Source organism: Lissotriton vulgaris, chromosome 11, assembly GCF_964263255.1.
Source record: "Lissotriton vulgaris chromosome 11, aLisVul1.2, whole genome shotgun sequence".
In the NCBI taxonomy this organism is placed as follows: Eukaryota; Metazoa; Chordata; class Amphibia; order Caudata; family Salamandridae; genus Lissotriton; species Lissotriton vulgaris.
In genome coordinates this window covers 288,839,540-288,864,375 of record NC_141699.1, presented here as the reverse complement: position 1 = coordinate 288,864,375, position 24,836 = coordinate 288,839,540, and positions in this window count along the sequence as shown.

Genomic DNA, 24,836 nt, shown 5'->3' with positions numbered 1-24,836 from the left:
AGAAATACGGCACTGCTTTACGAGAGCTTTCATCCAACCAACCTCATAAATAATCTCCCAATTTCTCAATTCATGAGAATTAAAAGAATATCATCCAATGAGAAGGAATGCGAGAAAAGCCTTGAACAACAAAGACAGAGATACTTGGACAGGGGTTACCCTGAAAAGCTGCTAGAAGGTCACTTGGAAAAAGTCAAAAATATGCCTAGAAAGAATCTACTGCAGAAAAAGACCAAGACAGACAATCAAAGGACAGTCTTTGTGTCTAAATACTCATCAGTGTCAAAAGACATACAAAGGATTATCTCCAAAAGATGGGAAATTATCACAGCTGAAAAAGATTTCGCAACACTCTTCCATGACAAACCACTGTTCGCATACAAAAGATCACAAAACCTAAAAGAACTACTGAACAAGGCTACCGACGACGACATGGCATCAAAAAGAATACATAAAGGAACCCAGAAATGTTACAACTGTAAAAACTGCAACAATGTAATTGCAGGAGATATTTTGTTGCACCCAAGAACGGGTGAAAAAATAAAACTGAGGCACACAACTAACTGCAACTCAGAACACGTGGTTTACTCTATAAAATGTCCATGTGGACTATTATATATTGGTAAAACAGACAGAAAACTTAAGATCAGATTGACGGAACACAAAAGCCGTATCCGCAACAAGAATCTAACAGCCCCCCTTGCTAAACATTGGAACGAAGCTGGACACTCCATCGCCCAACTAAGATTCCAAGTTATTGAAATGGTCCCCCAAAAGTTGGGCATTGACAACGCTAAAATACTAATTCAGAGAGAAACATTCTGGATCCGCAGGCTTCAAACCCTCACCCCAAACGGATTGAATGACAAGTTAGACCTAATATGTTTTCTATAGGTATTCTAAACCGCAAACCACCACTGTCCCCTTGACAATACCCATTCTTTAACTAGACATTGTAATTCATCTATTCACATTCTATACTCCATCCCTGGTCCCACATTAATGCACACCTGATTACTTTTGATTTTGTCCTCACTTTCCTCATCTCACTTTATACAGGCATATGCCATGACAAGATTAAGCCATAAAAGATATATAATGTATTCTATTCGTAGAATGTAAATAGGCAGGTTTGCTTTCACACTTTTTATTTGTCAACAACACTCACAGTGAAATATAAGGTGGTTATATACTTGAGGCAATAAGATTTGCTTGGTTGGAATTATTTGACCCCCACATGTGTTCTAACCTTTTCATTCATCTTAAACTTTTTATTCTCCCTCTTTATTCACCTTAATAGTTCTATCCCATTCACTTCAAATATAGAATTCGCAGTGACTAACACCACTTTAAGATGGCGCCCATCGCCATCTATAATCCCGTACTAACAACCGATCTGCTGAACTAAGATTTCCGTTAGCAATATACTATTAGCGCGTTCTCTCTATTTTTCCGTTCAAAAAATCAACGTTTTATTATTATTATGCGTCAAACCCATTGTGAATCAACACTTATTGAAGAAACAGTCATTCAAATGAAGAAAGGACTAGCCGCTTATTTGTATTACCCACACAAACGCGGAGTCAGGATCACTAGAGTCCGTTTTCGATAGCCGTGCGCACAATAACCTTTTGAATAAAGGAAGGACTAGTTGCCTTCGCATTGCCACTCGGAGAAACGCCGCTACGGGATTACTAAACACCAAGCTCCGGTAAGACTCTTCCCTTGACCGCCAAGCCGAGCATGTCAGCAGCTGTTAGTTTAAATCAAAACCCGCGCAAGCCAGCACTTTTGTATAACATCGTGTTCATTTGTTTATTTTGGCAGATCTTCTCTATTCACCTCTCGAGCAATTGTCGAGTCTGACGTTCACTAAGTAGGACTCACAGGTAAACTTCGCCACTATTGGCACGTTTACTCACTGTAATCATCGCTGTTTCGCTACATTGAATAGCATTTCATTTGTTTTTTACACAGGCTCCATGCTATTAAGTCGGCATACATCAGGTGAGGGCTCTCACATATATATTGTAAGCATATACCCTATGCAGCACTGTGTAATGAAAATATTCTAAAACCTTCCACGTACCATATTTTGTTCTTTTTCCCTTCTTTGTTCCCGCAGACTTTATCAATACATGAACACAGGTAACCATATGCTTCATGCAATTTTCTTACACACGTCTTTTGTTTAATAAAACCCATATATTCAAACCCAGTTCTCTTTGCCATGCAGATTAATATCACTCATCTAATTTGGAGAATCATTCAATAGATTTCACCTAGTTTGCGGTAAGACGAATACATCATTTAGAGACTCTTATTTGTGACAGTGCATCAACTGTAAAAAGATTCCTTACTCTTTCTTCTTCTTTCTTTTCTCTATACACAGACCCCTGACGAAGGGGCCTCGCGCCCCGAAATGCATTGGGTGAACACTGAATGTATTGATATTTTGATGTATATGATATGCTTGAAAATAACAATGTATCTGTTGGCAAATGAACATGCGCTAGAACAAATGTAACATGAATATGAATGTTATGTTGACCTAAGATAATTTACTGATGAAAATTAAATAAATGTACTAACGTTCAAATTCTATCAAGTAGTGCGTACTGGTGTCCTGGTTCTCAACCAGGCCTAATTTACCTTATACTCCATAGTTTGCAGGCTACATACCAGCACAGCACACATACCGTAATATCGCTCTACCACACCTAGCAAAAAGAGTGCAGTTACCCTTCTATTATTCTATTATTATTCTATTAAAATTATTTGTACCGCGCGCTATCACCATAGGTTTCTTGGCGCTTAAAACAGTAACCAGTGACCTAGGGAGGGGAGTTAGTCGAAAGCAGCTTGAAAAAGCAAAGTTTTTAAAGATTTTCGAAACAGCTCATATTTAGGGCAAAAGCGGAGAAAAGGCGGCAAGGAATTCCAGGTCGATGGGGCCAGGACCGAAAAACTCAGACCACCGTGTTTTTTCCTTTTAAATCGGGGGACATCCAGAAGGTTGAGTGACGCAGAGCGGAGAGCTCGAGAAGGGATGTGACGAGACAGAGTTGAGGATATAAACAGAGGGGCTGCGTTCGAAAGTGCCTTAAAGGTAGTGCATGCCAGTTTGAAAGTGGAACGCTTCGAAATGGGGAGCCAGTGAAGAGAACGGAGAAGGGGGGTGACATGTTCATATTTGGGCAGACGAAAGATCAGCCGGGCAGCCTGATTCTGCACCAGCTGAAGTCGGTGGAGGTGACAGGCAGGGATTCCAGCATACAAACTATTAGCATAGTCAAGCCTGGAAGTTATGAGCGCGATGACAACTTGAATTAGTGCTTCTTTAGTAAGGAAACGACTGATCTTGCGAATTCGCCTGAGGTGAAAAAAACAGGCAGATGTCACCGCGTTAATGTGCGGCTTCATGGAGAGGTCATTGGAGATGATCACCCCCAGGCTTTTGACAGAGCTCACCGGGGTGGGTGCTGACCCCAAAGTGGTGGGCCAGAAGGTGGCATTCCAAGGATGCGAGGGTCCTCCTACCAGGACAAGCTCTGTTTTTGTAGGATTTAACTTTAAATGACTATGATACATCCACTCCGCAATGGACAGCATAGTGGACTGAAAATCGATGCGGGAAGACGGATGAGAAGTGATGGGAAAAATTAACTGAAGGTCATCAGCATAATTAAGGATTGTGACTGGGGCGTTTCGAAGGGAGGCTAAAAGTGGCTGGAGATACAAATTAAACAGGAGAGGGGAAAGTGCAGAACCCTGGGGTACACCACAAGGAAGGGAAGTGTAAGGAGCGGAAAAAGTGGAAAGATGAACAGATTGAGAACGCTGATGAAGGAAAGATCTGAGCCAGTCAAGGGCCACTCCCTGAATGCCAGCGTTATGGACACGGTCGATCAAAATAGTATGATCGACCGTGTCGAATGCTGCTGAAAGATCCAGTAGGACAAGGGCTTGAGAGATGTTGTTATCAGCACCCTTCCTGAGAGTGTCCATGACTGCTACTATGACCGCCTCGGTGGAGTGGAGGGGTCTGAAGCCTGCTTGTTGAGGATCCAAGAAAGAGGATTTCTCTACAAACGAGCTCAAGCAGCGGGTGACATAAGTCTCCAGGATCTTTCCTAAATATGGAAGGAGGGAGATGGGTCTGTAATTACTAAGTAGGGTAGGGTCAGCATTTGTTTTTTTTAGGATCGGTAGGACTGCAGCTTGCTTGAAGGAGGATGGAACCTCCCCAGAGGCAAGAGAGTTGTTTAGCAATGCTAATGGGGGACCTGGGCACGCTAGGAAAGCCTCTTTCAAGACTTGCGGAGGACAGCAGTCACTGGGGGCGCCAGAGCTGACTTTGTGGAGGAGAGAGACAAACTCTTGATGCGAAATGGGTGAAAACTCCGTCAGGGTACTAGTGTTAGTAGGGGGGAGAGGGGGAGAAATGGAAGAGGCCGGAGCCGGTATGTTGTTTTTAATTATTGTTATTTTCTCTGAAAAATAGGTGTTGAGCGAGTCACAGAGTGTTTGGGTAGGTAAAGGTTGAGGGGTGACTCTGTCTGGGCGGGACAGCTCATTCACGATTGAGAAAATATCCTTCGATTTGTTATTAGACTTCAAAACTTTTTGAGAGAAAAATGCCGTCTTGGCTGCTAGGATGGATAATTTATAGGTTTTTAAGGTCTCCCTGTAAGCGAGCTTAAGCTGGGGATCGTAGTGGCGCCGCCATCGGCGCTCCGATTGCCTGAGCGCAAGTTTGGCTGCTTTAAGTTGGTCAGAAAACCAGCATTGAGCATCATGGGGGCGCTTGGTTTTTATTTTCTTAAAAGGGGCTACTTTATCGCTGGCCTGGCGTAGCCAATCATTGAGATTATCAGCCTGATTCTCAAGTGAAGTATACAACTCCGGAGCAGTAGAGACCAGCGAATCGTGAAAGTCAAGCATGTTGGCCCTTTTCCAGTTGCGAGCGGACAGATTTTTAATGCGAAGTGGAGGGCACAAAGTGTGAAGGGGTAGCTGAAACGAAATGAAATAATGGTCTGACCAGGAACAAGGAACAACTGAAGGAGGGGAGATGTCTAAGTTAGAGGTCCAAACTTGGTCAAGGATATGACCCAACCGATGAGTGGGGGTATTGATGTGTTGAGAGAGGTTCATGGTTTTTAGAAGTTCGGAGAATTCAACTGACGTGTTACTTTCATGGGCATCAGAAGGCCAATAATTGAAATCACCGATTACCAAAATATTGGCATGGTTAATTACAAGCGGAGCGATAGCGTCGCTAAAGAGTTGGGGGAACAGAGGCATATGATGGGGGGGCCTATAAACAAGAACACAAATGAAGGACGATTGAGGGGAAATAAATTTTATTGCCAAATAATCAATTTTGGGGATGGGAATTACCGTAATCTCGGAGAAGGTATATTCAGAGCGGATTATTGCCGCTACCCCGCCACCTGTCTTCCCAGCAGGTCGGTTAGCGTGAATGATGTAATATCCCATGGGGATAGCTGCCAAGATGTCGGGGGCGGAATCTTCGTTAATCCAAGTTTCAGTTAACAGAAGGACATCAATTGAACTCTGATGCAGCAATTGAAAGAGCTCAAGCTGATGACGGATAAGGGAGCGGGTGTTGAGGTAATAAATCGATAGGGACGAGGATGTCTGGGGAGCCAGGGGGGAAAGGTCAAGGGAGCAGATCTGTTGCAGAGAATCTGATGGAGCCAAGATATCGCATGCCAGAGCCGCTTTAACGGCACGGGCAGGAATGGGTCCAAAAGAATTGAGTCTCATGAGATCGTCCGAGGAATAAGAATAACAATGGGCATTACGACGAGGCCCTAGGCCCGGTCGGCCGCGGACGGGCGCAGACGGGCTTGACTTAAGCGCGACTTCGGCGCGAAGTCGGCGCTCCCGCTGCGCTCGTCCGCTGCGCTTCCTAATGCCGTCATTAAGTACTGAAGGGGGAGGGAGTACTAGACCGCTAACCTGCGGGGCTTCAGTGCAGGGCGGAAGTGGTGTCACGAACACAAAGTGACTGCTCCTCGGACTGACCCTCCGCGCAAACGGCACAAGCCGGGGCGGAACGGGGCCACGAGGGGAGAAGGAAACAGGTAAGAGTGACTGTGGCAGGCTACAAATACAATGTGCAAAATACAATTGTTAAAATGAACTCCGCGTGCTATTCAAATCAGCAACAGAGTCAAAGTGCAAATATACAATTTAAAAGATGCAATAAAATGCGTGCTATTTGGTCAGCAGCAAGATTTCCGACAGCCTGCTACCACAGCCTAGGTCGCCGTGTATGTGTACCCTTCCAAATTTATTAAAAAAAAGGGAAGCAGGACCCAGTATGCTTACTAGTGCATGAGCACAGAGTGAGCCAATAACAAAATAAATTCCCATTTCCAAACTCAAAGTTGAATTTGGAGAAACTGTTATTAGTACTATTGGTTTAAAAAAGAATATCATCCTGTAATTAGGAAGAGCATACGTGAGTAAGAAAATAGAAAAATATGTGAGATACATACAACAACTTAAAGAATTGCCAGATTAATGTGAATTTGTATAAAACACAGAAATTACAGAATGGACGAGTGAAGATGAAATACAAGGAATGGGACATATGAGCTTCAGAACACATATAAGAGAATGAATAAAAAGCATAAATGATTAGGAGGTCTTAAATGCATTTAAAGATAATTGGCCGTGTATAGTTAAATGATGCAGAAACAAAAGAAAAAAGAAAAATACACCAGTGTGAGTGATGCTGAATGTGAAATAGCTGTGGGGTACCTACTGAGAGAAGTGAATGGAGGAGCATATGTGCCATGGATGGGATCTGATCTTCCCACACTTAAGAAAATCTTTTCAAAGCTTAGAGAAGTACTGGCTAAGTGGTATATTGAAGTAGAAAGATTGAAACAATTTCAAAAGTACTTTAGATAGATTTTAATATACTATTTGAGATAATTACCATTGAAGGTTTATGAGTAGAGTGCTTAGGGAATTTTTAGTTGGCCAGATACACAGACTCTGAGAGTGGCTCTCCATAATAGTTTATCACCTGTTGTTATGGATAAATATGAATTACTGATTGAACATCAGCAGACTAAGGATACACAGAGAGAAATAAATTGGTCAAACATTACATGGGCAACATAAAAGCTGAAATAAACAAAGTGTGAATATTACAAGAAATTGGTGTAGATTCATAGACAGTATAGAAGAGTTGAAGACTCCACAAAGGAGGGTGTTAGTGGTTTGCTTTCAGCTTTCACATTGGGTTAGTGTCCAGAAATCAGTTTCATATTTAATAATAATAATAATAATAATAATAATACATTTTATAAAGCGCATGGTTACACTGGGAGCAGTGTGTCCCAGCGCTAAAGCACATGGTTACACTGGGAGCAGTGTGTCCCCGTGCGATGTTTTGGCAAGCAAAGTCTTTGGATGAAATTCTAAATAACACAAAGGGCTCGATTACGATGTCGGTCGTAGTTGCCTCTGACCAACACCGTAGTGGTCTCGGGACTTACCGACCTCTGGTCGGCGGTACTGACACCAAAATTACAATGCGACCGCCGTAAAACAGCCATAGCACAAGCTCCCATAGGAAAATTAGAGATTCTGTTAATCCCTGCCATGCAGTTCCGGGATTAACAAGGGGGCACGATAGGTGCATCCCTCGACCCCCAACTGTAGGCTGCCAGGAGAAGTGAAGGACTGGGTTTTTCTAAGACCCAGCGGTGCCAGGGATAACACCTGAAACCTTCGTGGGTTACCTGTTCCGGCGTACAAATGACAGAGACACGGGACACTTCCTTCGGCGTCAAAGATTCGAGATTTATTTACTGCAGGGAACACAGAAGTCACGAGAAGTACATAACATGTAGGTTCACGGAGACTGCTTCGAATTGTATCTGTAGATCGCTCCTTTTATACTGTTTTTCGTCATAGGATAACATGGCAAACAAAAGATTACACCCCGGTTCCCACAGTACATTTCATAGGGGGTCGCTTTCATGTATTCAGGGCCCGGAACATAATTACAGTAGCATTTGGCAGTTCCCAACTGTAAAAGTACATCTTCCCACAATTAGTGCATTCCGTTCGACTGTAAACGAATCAAGGAAGAGACAGAAACAGGTGCAGAGGAAGACGAGGATAGCGAACAGATCGAAGAGAGTGTAAAAGGGGTGGTATCAGGAAACACGATTGCAGGGATCAAAGGAGACGTGTCTAATGAATGCGCAACTTAGACAATAGACCAGCACGGCAAGATGAGCCTCGAGCGGGGCCATCTGCCTTACAGTGTCATCCCCCTCATCATAAAGACACCCTCAAAGGAACACGTGTCTTCCGCAAGAGTTTTGGGAATCCCAGGGTCACGAAGCGGACAGTGTCCGTTCGCTGGCTACTTGAGGGCAAGAAACAAAATGGATGCCGTATCTAAAATGGAACCCGTGGGTTTAGATGAAGAAACCCACGAAACAAACAAACGGCTTAGGTTAGCACAGCGAAAACGCGTACACCCACTAAACTCGTCATTTGCGGTTCATAGATACCAGACTCGACCATATTGGGGCGAGTCGAAAACACCACTTACAATTGTCACAGAACCTCAGACGCTCCTTTTGCCCTCATGTAGGCAAGCACTAGTCGTAATCGGAATCGATCTCGATATTCATCAGACCATCCAGATGTTGTTGCAACATTATTCTATCCATCAGTGCTTCCTTGGTAACAGATGGCCGTCTTATACACGTCGTGGCACAAAGGCCACATAAGGCAGGACCACACTGCACACAAAGACAACACGTGAACAGAAATGCTAAAACAACCCCGATGATCATCAGAATTTTCCAACCCCACGTCGACATCAGGTCCCAAAACCACCCGAGTAGCGTCCAATCACCTACGTCCACGTGTATGGACTCGGAGATCTTATGCAACTTCGAGATGGCTTGATAGACAGTTGGAGCGTTGTCGGGAATGAAAATGCAGCAACTCGAATGGATCACCTTATATACTCCACCTCTATCTGCTAAGACAACGTCTAAAACCATACGATTTTGTAGCGTCATAAGCCTGTCCGCCTGAAGCTCTGCTGTGATGTTGCCAAGGGCGCTCGCAGTGATATTAGTGGTCGATTCCACCACTCGAGTCAACTGTCTCAGGTTCCTACTATTGATCATAGGTCCCCAAAACGGCAAGAAACCCTTAAAGAAATCTCCTGCCTCTTGACCGGCAGTGTCCTCTTCGCTAATTACACCTCTCACAACTCTGGTCTTGTGATAATCCGACCCAACAGTAAAGGTCGGCGGCAACAGATTCGCAATATAACATGTGCCTGAGAAGTCACGAGGCAACCATGTATATGCGCGATCGTAACAAACAAAGTAAGTACCCTTGGCAGTCAGAAGAATCGGGGAAGAGAGCATTGGCAAAACGTACATTTCGGTACAAGCACTCCTCCCAAGCTGAGCTCGCGGGCTTCGGCCTATGCCTTTCAGACAGAAATTACCGAGATGGGGTACGATCCAGATCGGAGACGAGCTTTTAAGCTGCCGATCACCCACTGACATGCTATACTCAGCCTCACTCAGATCTCGGTATGCTCGCACCTCTTCCTCTGGGATAAGCGATGCGTCAAAGATATCCCTATCTAAATCGGCAATCGCTCTTGCCAAAGGCTTGTGGTACGGGCCAGGACCATGATCTGCAGTGCGTGGCTCTCGATGGGGGTAAGAATCTAGTGCGCTACGAAACATTGTTTGGAATGCTCGAGCTGAACCCTGGGAACTGTAAGGAAGGACCAAGTACGGAATTCCCCTATCGGTGGTATGTGGCATTAACCCACACACCCAACAGTTGGTAGTATTCATCACCAACTGATGCTGATGGAGGAGCTGAACGAAGGAATTGTTCATAAATTCCGCACGTCTAACCTGCTCGTGTTGGGGTAGAATGTGGAAGGAATGAGGAGAAACAGTGAAAGTAGGTTTAGGTTCAGAAGAAGGGGTAGGTGAAGCAGAAGGCAATAAGGATTGTATCGCATAGTACACTCCACCCACCAATAACGAAGAAACAGTTAGGAACAGTAGGAACACCTGAAACATAAAGCATTTAGTACGTACAATCCTATGCAATTCGAATCTTTGTGATTGAGTCTTCTCCGATTCCGACAGCTTCGAGAAAGCCATCCTCTAAAACTGTCCGCAACATTCTTGACGCACTTCGTTCTGTGTAGCAATAGTCAATCCCCAGGAGTTCCTAGGAATCGACGGCCTCCAACCTAGTGTAAGGACCTACTAAACAGAAGGAAGTACCCGCACGGCCCTACGGTCCACCCGGATGTAAGGTTCTTTTTTTTTTTAATTAAACAATATATATACAAAATCTCCTAGCTGTGGAAACAAATACACATATGCGGAAAAAACTCAGAATTCATACAAAAATCACAGTTATTCAAAAATGTTCAGAGTGATAATGGGGTAACGTGCATTTCAAAAGGAAAAAGCAAAAATAATTTTCTTTATTAGTCTCTAGTGGTAGAACGGAGAAAATATCTGCTTCTTCCAGGACGAGTCTGCTCTTCAAACAGTTGGTCGGATGGTGAAACAGAGTCCTGTCGGTCAGACAATAGCTCAGATCTTGAGTTCTCCAATGACAAAGGTTGTACAGTATTGTCCGGCTGCACTGAGGTATCTCCCACAGGCTGAGCGTCACTGAATGGCACAAAGTTCGGCAAAACCTCCGTTTCAGATGAGGCGATGCCCGTCCTCACCCACGAGTCCGCTGGTAAAGGTATTGGTACCTTTTTGGTGTGGGTGGCATGCACCCAATGCCTGTGGCCCTCCAAACGAACAGCAGTTCTCGTGGCAAGGAACACTTGAAAGGGCCCGATGAACCTTGGCTCAAGATTTCGTTTTCGGCCAAAGTTCCTCGTAACCACCCAGTCTCCGGGTTGGAGCTGGTGGCCTGGACCCTCCGTCTGCGCCGGCAGTGCTTCAAAGACCTGTTGATGAATTAACCTCAGTTTAGCAGTCAGATCATGAAGGTAATCAATCAACATTGGATACTCAAGATCGGTAAATGCACTGGGTCTAGGGACCCCCCAAATATTCGCAGGACGACCGAACACAATCTCATATGGGCTGAGCCGTACTCGAGAGTGTACAGTCGCCCTGGTTGACAGAAGAGCCAAAGGCAAAGCGTCAGACCAGTCGTAGCCTGAATCTTTGCGAGTTTTAGTTTGAGAGTGCCATTGTACCCCTCAACCAAACCTGCTGACTGGGGATGGTTGGCGCTATGGAATTTTTGTGTAATTCCAAGGCCCTTACACACACTCTTCATCACACTCCCCACAAACTCACTTCCGTTGTCAGACCATACAATCCGTGGCATTCCATACCGAGGAAAGTATTCCTTCAGTAGGATCTTCGCTGTAGACAGAGCAGTATTGTCTTTGAGAGGGTAAGCTTCGACCCATCGGGAGAATGCGCAAACCACAACTAAAACGTATTTTAGGTTATTGCATCGCTCCATATGGATGAAATCAACTGAATTACCTCAAAGGGACATGAAGGAGGAGCAAAGTGGCCAGGGGGTGTAGGAGTTCCCTTGCCAGGATTGTACATCATACATATCATGCAATTCTTGACCAATCTCTCAGCACACTTAGCGATACCATCATTCTTCCATACAGGGGACAATAACTTGCAAATACCTTTTGCACTAATATGTGACAAACCGTGTGCCATAGTCACAACAGCTAGCACATATGCATCCGGCAACATCCACCTTTTATTCTCCGACAAATCAATCCAACAGCCATTCGCATCCAGCTTTCCCGTGCTCTCTTTCCACTTGGTCTTTTCAGTCTCGATGGCCTCATTCTGAATCGCTTTCACACTCTCAATAGTGTCTTCACACATACCAGCTTCTGCAGGCCACCTTACTGAACTCGTCACATACATTCTAGTTGTAAGGTTTCTCGCAGTCTCCTTAGCAATCTCATCAGCAAACGCATTGCCACGACCAACATCATCCGTCACCTTACGGTGTGCACTACATTTAATAATCGCCACCTGCTTGGGCAATGTAAGTGCATCTAAAAGATCGTTCACAAGCTGTCCATGCTGAATCTTCGTACCATGCGATGTCATAAAACCTCTCTCTCTCCACAATCGTCCAAAACTATGGGCAACACCAAACGCATACTGACTGTCAGTAAACACATTCACCCGTTTCCCTTTCGACAACACACACGCTCTGGTTAAGGCAATCAGCTCTGCCGCCTGTGCAGAGTTCTGGTTTAATCTTGCAGTCTCCACAACCGTACTCAACGTCACCACAGCATACGCAGTCGTCACATCACCATTCGGCAACTTAAAACACGAACCATCCACATACAAAGTACCATCGGGTTCTTCCAATGGAGTGTTTTTTAGGTCAACACGACCCTTCGTTTCCTCCTCAGTTCGTAAGTAACAATCGTGTGGTGATACCTCATCTGATTCCATATTGGTTGGCAACAAAGTCGCCGGGTTTAGTACATTACAGCGGTTTATTTGAATGTGACTTGCCAAGAGCGTCAACTCGTAACCAGACAGCCTTGCACTCGTCAAGTGTTGGGTTTTCGTACGATTCAAGAGAGTGTCAACTGCATGCGGAACCATCACCGTAAGCATATTATCCATGACCAATCCTGCAGATTGTCGGATGGACACAGCAGCTGCCGCTCTCGCTCTCATACAACTCGGCAATGCTCTAGCTACTGGGTCCAAGGTCGAGGAAAAATATGCACATGGACGCTGCTTACCGCCAAATTGTTGCGTCAAAACACTCAACGCACAACCTTCCCTCTCGTGAACGTATAATGTAAACGGCTTACTATAGTCGGGAGTACCTAACACAGGGGCCGAACACAACGCATCACGTAGTTCAGAAAAACTTTTCTGACATTCTTCCGTCCATGGCAAAGGAGTTGGAACATCCTTGCACGTAAGGCCTACCAATGGTTTTGCTAGCAATGAAAAATTGGGAATCCATTGCCTGCAGTATGACGTAATACCTAAAAAGGCACGCACATCTCTCTGAGTTGTTGGCACAGTCATTCGAGCGATCGCTGCAATTCTCTCTGGGGTCAAACTTCTTCCCTCCTTTGACAATAAGTGACCTAGATAGGTTACTTCTTGGCAACAATATTGCAGTTTAGAAGGTGACACCTTGTGATGTAAGTCACAAAGATGTTGCAACAAAGACACCGTAGCAGTTTTGCAAATGTCTTGTGTGTCCGCAGCCACCAATAAGTCATCGACATATTGGATCAAGGCCGCACCAGCCGATAACAAACGCATCAAGTTGGCTCTTCAGGGCTTGGCTATATATCGATGGACTCTCACAGTAGCCCTGAGGAGCGTGTTTAAACCTAAAGCTGCGGCCACCTAAAGAGAAACCGAACAAGTCCCTGCTCTCTTCAGCAATCGGAATGCTAAAGAAAGCATTCTTCAGATCGATCACTGAGAACCAGGACGCAGATGCTGGAATCAGAGTCAGTAGAGCCGTAATGTCAGGCACCACAGGGAACTGAGGAACCACAATTTTGTTCACCTCCCGTAAATCAATGACAAAACGATAAACAGGAGGCTTAGACGGATCAGTGCGTTTCAGAATGGGTAGCACAGGGCTATTACACACGTTTCCCCGAGTCTCCTCAATGACATCTTTCTCGATCAAATCATAGATGATTGCTAACAACGCTCGCTCACCATCACGGGAGATACGATACTGGGGAATACGTGGTAATCGCACATTCGATTTCAGTTGAACAACATAAGGGGAGATATCAAGCAGGCCCACGTCATTGGGACCTGTTGCCCACAAAGATGCAGGAAGAGAACTCCATTCCGGTGGGAGCTTATCGATGGACAAATACATAGGAGAGATTACTCTCCCACCCAATGTAAGCTTCACTCCCGCAGGAGAACAATACAAAGTCGCATACAGACGTTTCAGCAAATCCAGGCCCAAATGATTTTCACCACAACCAGTAGTCAAAATCAAAGGAGCTTTCAGCTCACGAGGCCCAATTGTAAGGGGCAAAGGGCGAGAAACCGGATTGCTAACAGGGGCGCCGGAGAATCCAACAGAAACATTTGTTAAGCCAGACAAAGGTGCGCCAGGGAGTTTCGAATGCATGATGGAACTTTTCGCTGCACCAGTGTCCAACAGAAAAGGCAACTACGCCCGAGGTGGCAACTGCGACGTAAGGCCCTCTCTGATCAACCGGAACTGATACTACTCCCTCTCCTTGTCTATGGCTGTCCTAGTAATTACCGTCGTCAGTGCCCTGATCGACGTAATAATCGTCCACATTGTACTGTGCGGATCTACCTGATGATGACCCACGCTGATCAAAACAATTATTAGAATCAGAGGAATTATTCGAATGATCATTTTGATTTTGCGTAACACCGCGACCTCTACCTCGTGAAGCCTGCTGAGGACCACTACGGCCTCCTCTAGATGAATTTCCACTATTTCGATCACGCAAAACTGGACAATCAAATTTCAAATGACCCTCACCTCTACAATAGGCACACTGATTGTACCCAAGCATAGATCTCTGCGAAGAAGTCATTTCGCGATTGTGACCTAGATGACTGCGATTGCGACCTATTCCGCTGCTGAGAATCATTCTGATTCGAGCGCGGAGGATACGCTTGTTGCAACAATACTTTCGTTTTGAGTTCTTTCGTCTTTTTGTCTGCACAATCATTTTCCTCTTTCTCCCTATTTTCATAATACTGGGCCGTAGCCAATATCTGAGCAGAAGTGGAAACAGCTCACGCACTCTCTGAATTTTTTAATTTATTGCTTAGGTCCGGCAACAAATTCGACACAAATTTGTCCACAAACAATCTCTGACCTCCCTCAGTACCCATATCTTGACCACTATGATCGATGAATGCCTCCTCAAATCTTGTAAAGAAATCGGAGACACTCTCGTCCTTCTTTTGCTTGCAAGCAGACAATTTGTCCCAATTGACTTTCATAGCTGGCATAAGCGTTTTCATAAGGGTAAATATTCTCTGAGGAAGATCGGTAATGAGCTGCTCAGGCTTAGCCCCACCAACTTGTCGGACATCAGCCGCCACAAGAGCAGGCCAGTCACCGCCTAACTCAGCTACATGGTTTTCCTGACGAATCTTCGCCCATACTGGTTGTGGTACAACGTTGCCGAACAACATATCGATGTCGGCAAGATTCATTATCGTAGCATCCACTAACTGAGACAATTCTTTATAGTACCCTGCAGGATTTTTGCGAGGATCGGGCAAAGTCTGCTTAACCTGCAAAACTTCCAATCGTTTCCATGGAAGGTGTATCCATACCCTCTGGAAATGTGGTGGAATAATAGGATTGGCCTGCGCATCACCTGGCATCCACACTGGTGGAACTTCACGCATGGGATACTGACCAGGTGTTGCCATCCACTCCTCAGTTTCATCTTTGAACAATGCTCGGGGTATCACAGTGGGACGAAAAGATAGAATATGCTCCAGAGCACGTCGAACATTGCTACCCACAAGTATACCACTCGCAAACTGAAGCTGAAGTTCAGTTACGTCAACCGGTACTTCGTTAACCTCATCATTAGATATTGCTTCACGTAAGAATTTGCACATTTCGTCAAACACAAATCTCTGTGTTGGGACATTGAATTGAGAGAAAGTCTCAACAATTATGCGCGGAGGATTTTTAAGAGGGTACCTAATCCAATTACGCGCCATATTGATTAGTGTATCATGTTCCCTACCGCCAGGAAGCTGACTCCGCCGTTGGGGAGCATCAGAATCATCAGACCCAAGAAGTGGTCCAAAAGGAGAATAAAGATTAGCAACAGTGTTAGGAATGCGTCTTCGAACAGACGGAGAAGAGGAATAAAGTACAGGAGCAACGACATGGGGGCTAAAGACAGGAGCAGCAGGAGCAGTAGGAGTAGCTACAAGAGCAGAAGTAGCGGGAACAACAGCTTGAGAAGGTATAGACGGTGGAGCAGTAGGAACAGGAGCAGGTAGAGGAATAGGAACAAGAGGATTCGCAATGGCAGGGCCAACAACAGGCTGATTAACAGCTGCCGGAACGGCAGGCGGAAGAACAGGAGGAACCACGGGAGCTGTGGTATCCTGTGCATATGGAGGTGGCGACTTCAATAGATAGGACAACAAAGGATCCTCTACTGCTTCCTCTCCCTTCTTTTCCGTATCCGTCAGTAAAGCGGGATAACATTTATCTACCGTCATACGCTGCAATCTATCAAGAATTTCCTTTTCCTTCTCTACTTTGTCTCGCTGAAACTGCTCTGCATTTCTCATCGTTGTAACGATACCTTCTCTCTTATTACGTTTAAGCTGCTTGATTTCTTTCTGCTTGGCTTCTTTACGCCATAACCGAAAGGAATCAAACATGGCCGGCCTTGCTTTCTTTTGGAACAATTTAGCTTCAAGATTATCTAAAATCGGGGTCTCAAAACTACCATGAGGTGGCCAACTAAGGACACCGTCATTTTTAGTATAACAAACCCAATAATCTTTGAATGTAATGGGACCCATACCATGTCGACTGTATAATTCATAAATTGGAGTTCCAACTGGAGGTATCGGACACGAGTCCTCCAATCGGGAATCTGCACCACAACCTCTAAAGCAACTGAACAAAGTACTACGGCCAGGCATCGTGCACACTAACCGAGTTTCACAAACGTCAAGGGTTATTGGATTACAATGTCCCTGCAAAAGTGCAAAAACCCTCGGTTTTTGGCGACTGCAGACGTCAAATAGAACAACTAAGAACAAAATACCAAGAACCACGAATGCAATGGAACCATGCAACAACTAAGCACCCACCACAACTGAGAACTTTGGGAGCGACCCACAAATACTTAACTCAAAGAACAATGGCGTCACCAGGAAGGCCCGTCAATCGTCTTGCTGTACCAAGGTCTACGCCAGGCGCCAAAACAAGTCTACAGTCAGGGCAGCAGTCCGTCGCAGCCGTCAGGAGACGGGGGGAACTTCGCTGGAAAAGTCTTCGGGCCACTTGTTTCGACAACAGGATCGATGAAGCGGGGTGCACTTTCCCTCGGAGATTTCACACGAAGTTCCTCACGATCGTCGGGCTTTGGACCGGTACCGCTGATGCAGCCCCACGTTGGGCGCCAACTGAAGGACTGGGTTTTTCTAAGACCCAGCGGTGCCAGGGATAACACCTGAAACCTTTGTGGGTTACCTGTTCCGGCGTACAAATGACAGAGACACGGGACACTTCCTTCGGCGTCAAAGATTCGAGATTTATTTACTGCAGGGAACACAGAAGTCACGAGAAGTACATAACATGTAGGTTCACGGAGACTGCTTCGAATTGTATCTGTAGATCGCTCCTTTTATACTGTTTTTCGTCCTAGGATAACATGGCAAACAAAAGATTACAACCCGGTTCCCACAGTACATTTCATAGGGGGTCGCTTTCATGTATTCAGGGCCCGGAACATAATTACAGTAGCATTTGGCAGTTCCCAACTGTAAAAGTACATCTTCCCACCATTAGTGCATTCCGTTCGACTGTAAACGAATCAAGGAAGAGACAGAAACAGGTGCAGAGGAAGACGAGGATAGCGAACAGATCGAAGAGAGTGTAAAAGGGGTGGTATCAGGAAACACAATTGCAGGGATCAAAGGAGACGTGTCTAATGAATGCGCAACTGAGACAATAGACCAGCACGGCAAGATGAGCCTCGAGCGGGGCCATCTGCCTTAGTGTCATCCCCCTCATCATAAAGACACCCTCAAAGGAACACGTGTCTTCCGCAAGAGTTTTGGGAATCCCAGGGTCACGAAACGGACAGTGTCCGTTCGCTGGCTACTTGAGGGCAAGAAACAAAATGGATGCCGTATCTAAAATGGAACCCTTGGGTTTAGATGAAGAAACCCACGAAACAAACAAACGGCTTAGGTTAGCACAGCGAAAACGCGTACACCCACTAAACTCGTCATTTGCGGTTCATAGATACCAGACTCGACCATATTCGGGCGAGTCAAAAACACCACTTACAATTGTCACGGAACCTCAGAAGAGGGCCCTGCTAGGGGCCCCCAAACTCACTTTCCATGTCAGAAAGCCTGGCATGGAAAGTCTGTCAGAAACAGTGCATCGTAATCCCAACAGCAAAAATGTCTTCCTTTGGGATTACGGGCCTGTCTCCAACTGCTCAACGTGCTCCTTGAGCCCATCAGAATCCAGGCAGAAAGACAGACCCCCTAATCCCTAGATTGTAATTGAGCAGTTGGAATTTAAACCATCGATGTCGGTCAGGACTTGCGTTCGGAGGCTTCCCGACCAACATCGAAATAGACCCCAAAATAATGTAGTGATGGTTTTGATGTACACAGAGTAAAATCAAGGAAAGCTGGCAGTGGCACAGACTAAGTATTTCCAGAAAGGTGCAAGTAAATGTTCTCATATGTCAGATCTTGGTTTTGATGCAAACTGAAAATGTTGCCTCACAAAGTACATGTAGAGGTAGAGGTTTTATTAATAATTCAACATAGGCAATGCTAACATTAACATGCAAAAAACGAATTCGCCTAGCCACCTCTGTGGAAAGCTTGGGCACTGGAAACAAAAAAGTAGATATTATCCAACTAGAGGGCAAAAATGAATGACAAATGGTTTCTTAAATGCGAACATGAATCAAATAACACAGAATGGGATGACACAGTAAATAGTCCTGGTCCAAATGGTCTCTGTACAGAATATGTAGAATCAAACCCAGTTCAAGGGAAACATGCAGTTAACCCCTGTGATACATCATAATGTGGAGAATATAATATAGAATGTTCAACAGAATCCTGGTTTTCAACAAAATACTTCAGTAATAAGTGACAAATTCCCACAAATTGATCCTACAGTCAGAGCTCCTACTGGACCGAGTCAGGCACAATGCCCGAGTTGAGGTGGATAGAAGATTGTATGCTTGGTGCAATTCTAGAGGTAGACCAGGGTGGCTCATATGTAGAAAGTTAAATGACGAGCCTTCCAGTATCATTTTTGAACAACATAGGTACCCACGTGACAGTTAGACCAATGGAGGTTTCCAACCTTCCCGTCTCTGGAAAAGAACTTGTACATATTTCCAATACACAAATGACTAATAAGATGGAGGGCTAATTTATTACTCAAGGTTGTGATGAATACTTTTATCATGTTTGGTACTACTGACTTGTGTGATTCTTTATTTGTTATTATCTGCTGATTGTTTTTATTGTTGTTTTAACATTGATAATGTGTACTCCTTAATCTACATGAGTATGTTATGTATTTATCTCTGTTAGCTGATATTTATTGACAGACTACCTTGTTGCACCACCACTTTTTAAAATTATATTGTTGTCTGAACTGTGGTCTTTTCTTTCTTAATGATGCTGTTTTGGTCTGTTGAGCAATGCAGTGTTTTTTCGCTGTGTCTTTAATGGCCTGTTTGTTTGGCCAAATAAATAATTATTGTTTGACTGATTGACTAATAAAGTGTCGGCAAATGTCCTTGTAAAAATTGGTTGAATTGAAAATTATCATCAATTCATAATACGTGACAAGAGCCATGTTAATTTATTGGGTTGTCATTTGCTTTGTAAAATGAACTGTACACTGGATGGTGTACCAAATCAAACCCATGATGAAGATTCTGATTTCAAACTAAAATCACAAGAGTTAAGAGTAAATTTGTCCCCAGGTCTCACAAAAGATTTACCTACAGATTTAATGCACTAAGTAAAAGAAGAGATTTGGGATTTTAGAGGGAAAAGAAATTGGATTAGTAAAAATTGCACAACCAGTGAAGATTAAAGTGAAACTAAATATGGTGTATCCTCATTCTCCTCAGTACAAACTTACTAGTGAAACAGAGGAATGTCATTGGTCAGTGAGAAAATAAGTGAGACAGGCCTGTTAAAAGAAGTGCTAGAAAACCTGTGCATTTCTCCCATCATGGGTTTGAAAGGCTGAATGGAAAATGACACATCGTAAAAGACCTGTGTAAAATACTAATATTGTTTTTATTTTGTAATGCCGTACCGAATCCTGATGTCATTGTGCTCCAAATACCTGCAGATGCAGAGTGGTTTACCATCAAATATTTGTGTCAAGTACTTTTCTTCATCCCTGTTCATGAGGATAGCCAGTGTCTCTTTGCATTCATATTTTTAAATAAAGTAAAGGTCTGTTGTAGGATCCCTCAATGGTATACAGAAACTCTGGGGCATATTATCAAGATACAGCGTTAAAATTATCGCCGCTTCAGCTGCAGGAAACTGCCGCTAAAATGGCGATGATGAGCTTGATAATATGCAGTAGAGAATTCCAATAGAAGCCCATGTTAACACCAGAACATGGGCTACTATTGGAATTCTCAAGGGCATATTATCAAGCTCATTATCGCCGCGTTAGCGGCAGTTTCCTGCTGCTAAAGCCGCAATCATTTTAACTTGATAATATGCCCCTCTGTCAATTTTCTTCCAGATTTTGCAGAAAGATTTAAGAGTACAGATGGGATACACTGACCAGATGGTCACAGCTAAAACAAAAGAAGCTTGTGAGCTAGATACAATTGCACTGTTTCACAGAAAATGGTCATAAAGTGTCTCTAACAAAGCTGCAATATTGTTTAAAAGAGGTTGTTTGTTTGGGTCAACAAAATGAAAAAGAAGTGAGAAAGGTACCAAAGCATCTCTGTGACTCTGAAAATTAATCCACCCATGGCCCGGAAAGAGGTTAACATGTTTTTGGAATGGTTAGCTATTGCTGTCAGTGAATTTCAAACTTTTCCCTGATTGCAAACCCTTTACAGATGCTTACTTACAATGATATGAGTGATCCTGTGCCGTGGAACGGAGCCTTTATGAATGCCTTCTGTGAGCTCAGACAGTTTCTGTACTGCACCCGCTCTTGAAATGCCTAATTACTTAAAATATTTTTATTGATTTTGTCATGAGAGAGAATGGTGCTCACTTTCAGTACTAACTCAGAAAAAAGGAGGATCAAAGTGATCAATAACTTATTTCTCAGATTTATTCGCTCCAGTAGCCACTGCACTACCGGGTTGGAATGAGTTATACAAATATTGTGTTAGTTCCTCATTCAATTGAGATTTTGCTCATTCATAACCAAACTTGGCATCTCGTAAGGAGCTGTCTGAAGAAGTATGAATCCTTGCGGCTTAGAACATTTCAATTAAACATTGCAATACTCTGAATCCCGCCACACTTTTGCCAGTCCCTGATGGGAAAGATACTGCTAATGGACACAACAATTGTGATCATGACTACATGGATGTAACAAAATTGTGTATCAACCCAAGACCAGGTATTGACGATTTACTACTCAAATTGGCTAATTTTATTTTTATTTGTCTATGGTTCTTGTCTGAGAGACCAGAAAGGAACATTGAGAGCAGTTAATGTGAAATAAACAATAACATACATTGTTGAAGCATCATAATTATGTAATTTAACTGCAGCACAACTGGCAGAATATATTGTCATCACATGAGCAGACTATGTGTTTTGGAGTGTTCCATGATTTTGGGCATCTGTGGTCTCAAAGGGGATTCTTAAAATGTGTCATGAATTTTGGATTTGTTCAATTCATTACAATTGCCATGATAAAATGCTGTTTTAAAATGTTACGCATATAATAGGGAAGAGGATATAGTTACATTTAGCACCAATATGTTGATGAAGTTGCAAAATACCCGTATCTTATGCATTGGAATTAAATGGAGAATGTCATTCTGTAAAAAAGCATACATTGTTTTTGGCAACATCAATACAGACTTTGAACGACTAACAAATCTGCAGAATAATATATCTGAGGATGAAAAGGAAAAGTGGGTTACAGCAGGTTGTGCAAAACATAAAAATGATATGTGGAAGTCAGTTGATCAAAGATCTGGTTTGACAAACTGTATTTTGAAACAAATGGCAAGTTATATGCATAGGCCTGCACATGCTGGACGTGATGAGATGTTGAAGCTTTTCACACAGTTTTGTTTTAATTCTCATTTCAAGTCTGACCCTGTCATTAAATCACATTAGACATTCTGAGGGCCATTCTATGAGGTTACTGATTGATTTTGTGGAGATGCCTCAATGTAATGGGTTACTAATTAGTTTAGTCATTGTTTGTCTCTTTTACAGATGGATACAAGCGTATTCAATTAGGATGTGTGACTGCTTACCTGTTGGCAAGCTTTTGCTGAGGGAGTTCATCCCTGGATTTGGCTTACCTACTTTCTTAGAGTCAGGCAGGGGCGTCCCCCTTAAAAGTAAACTAATGAGAATGGTGTGGGTAGAGCACTCATTTTGGATAGAAACTTCATTTTCAGCATCACACAGAGCATTCACATTTTGTCAAGTTAATCAATGGTACTCTTAATCCAAAGTTGTTCAAGATGTGTTACTTAAAATCATTAAAATGGATAGATGCCATATGAAGAAGCATACCTCTGATGATTTTTAAGAAACACTCCTAATTAAGGGACTGGACGCTTGTCTCATGAAGTTATCAAGGGCATAGCAATGTGTTTTCCTGGTATTTCTTCGGCTGCACTGTTGAACATTTCTGATGATATTGTTCTAGACTATTGCAAAAGTCTGGCTGGTGTGTTATGCTCCATCTCTAACCAGTTGAAATTGAATACACCTTCAGAAAGGAGTGCAGCTAGGATGGTGGGCTGAAGCTCAAAGCATGGGTTCCTGCTGCAGTCACTATCAACTGGCTTGAATTAGCCCCCCCCCTTCAAGACTGAACCCAAGCCCCAGGTGGCATACGGTGAAGAGGGTGCCGGAGCTGAGGCCTGGCAAGGTAGTAGTTGCTGGTCAGTGATAATCCAGCTCAATACTGCAAAGTGGGTGGGAGGGAGAAGAATCCAATAGGGCACCCACCCACAAGAATAGATTCCCAGGCAGCTCCGAGCTGAGAGGGCACAGTGTGCAAGCAGCCACTGGAAGCGAGGGACCCCCGAGGAATCTATGGCAGCAGGTCCTCCAGTCTCCACCACAGAGTATGGACTGCCAATTCTGTGGGAGCTGGATAGAAAGAGGTGAGAACGGTGGTTGAGCAACACAAAGGGATAATTGTGGTGCATTCGAACTCACATGCACAACCATTCCAAGACAATTCCACACAATTTTCCGGCATGCAGGGTGTTGCCAGAGCTCCCAATACACCCTTGGTTGCACCGGTCCAACACTTCTGGGCTCTCACACAAAGCAACAGACACAGACGTCTGTGTCCCCCACTTCTGGAGCAGTCTACCTGTGGCAAAGGCACCTTTTACCTTCTCCCAGTGGTGATATTGTTCTGAGAAAGCCTCCAAATACCAGGTTAACCAAATAGACAAGCACACTTTTTAAAGTGGCAAAACGAGGAAGGAGGCAATGGTCCTTTCCTAAAGGTGGCAACAAGAGGAGAAGATAGGGTGGAAAGAGAGTCTACACTTAGCGAACTGCTACTAGCTATCAGAGAGACCAGATCTTCACCAGAAAATAATAGGGTGGTATTGGACACTATACTTGTGCTGAGGTGGCCAAGATCGCTGAACAGATGCACTTGGTGGAACTCATTCTAGGGGGAACATGCTGAGTCTAGCAAATTCCTCCAATTCAAAGTAAGTACAGATCCCGATGCAACAATATATGCCTGATGATCCTCGCAGAAAATGCAGAGGGCTTGACAGCAGAACAATTTGTGGAGCATTTTGTGCATATCATGATCCAAACAGAGGCACCCTTACCCCACTTCACAGTGGAGTGGGCAGCTAAGTGCCCGGGATGCAGCCTAAGCCTGGCACTCAACCAAAACCACTTATAGCTTGCATTCTCAGTTTTAGAAACCAAGATATCACCTTGAAAGAGGTGAGACAGACTCTCTGTGATTTGAAAACAACATAGTAATGATCTTCCCTGATTTCACCCAGGAGGTGGAGGCAAGGCAGTGATCCTGCAACAGGATAAAAGTGGAGCTACAGCAACCGGGGGTGCTGTACATGATGATCTTCCCAACACAACTGAAGGTGATATCAGAAAGCAAATCCTGGTTCTTCATATCACCGAAGGAGGTTAGGGAAAGGTTGGATGGATGGGAAGTGGAGCAGAGTGAGAATGGCAAGAGGGTATGCACCCCAAGGAAGATGCTGGAGACCACAGAGGCTGAGGTGGGGAGCAATGAGGAAACACACAGAACCAAGGAAGGTACCAAGACTCTGGGGACGCTATCACCATTAGAAATACTGAGAGACATGAGAGCTTGCTAGAGACTGGCTGCAGTGAAAAAACTGTGCTTGGGGAGGAGGGGGGCACAGCCATGCACCTAACTGAGACATAAGACATTCCTAAGAGTCATCAGAGAAAGAGCCTGGAACATTAGAGTTCAATTATAGGTTTGATGATGGAGGGGTAGGGTGGGGTGAGAGACTCCTCAGGCTTTGGGGAAGTGGTTAGTTTTAAGCATCTAGTGTAAAGAAGTGAGGAGTTTTTAAAGGAAGGGGTTTGACTGGCACAACGCAACATACCAGTTGACGAGGGTGACTGCACACCACACAAGGACCAGAGACGTATACACACAGATAACAAAAGGGGACTCCATCTTCTGTCCTGGAATTTTAATGGACTGGGGGACAATGGACCAGTAGAGCCCAGACATTATCTTACTGTAAGAAACCCACCTAGCTGGAACGAACTGTAAGTTCCTCATGAGGGGCCTATAGAAAG